Here is a 545-nt window from a genome sequence, read left to right on the forward strand (position 1 = left end):
GTTCTTCAATAATAAAGCACAAGGGAAATGGCATTCTTGTAAATGTTACTTACTTGTGTTCTGACATCCTCCTCTTTTTGATTTTTCTGCTCCTTTGACCAATGATCAGGGGTCTCTCTTTCCTCCAGCTAAGAAACACATGTGGATCTCTAACAGTTTTCCATATGATAATTTGCTTTATTAAATTTAAATTGAAGTAATAAGATATAGCCTCTAGGTGCATGCGGTCTTTCCTGCCTCCAGAAGCACATGTGCAGGACATGGGGAAGGGAAGAGGGCAGGAGGTCAGTCAGCTCTATTTCACTGCAGTGTGGATCCAAAACTTGCTGGGCAGAAGCAGTGGCATAACCTCCTACAGTCACCTTCAATTTATGAATATCCTTTTTGTACTTTGCTATGCCCATTAATTTGTAAGTCTGGCTTCACACTGCCTTTGAATGACTGAATCAAGATGCAATCTACAGCCCTATGTATGCCTTGTCTTGTCAGAGCCATATCCCTTTGTGTAGGAAACCTTTAACTTAGTACTTGGACTAAGGTAACCT

This window comes from Chaetura pelagica, unplaced genomic scaffold (assembly GCF_000747805.2).
Source record: "Chaetura pelagica isolate M959 unplaced genomic scaffold, ChaPel_1.0 scaffold85, whole genome shotgun sequence".
Lineage (NCBI taxonomy): Eukaryota > Metazoa > Chordata > Aves > Apodiformes > Apodidae > Chaetura > Chaetura pelagica.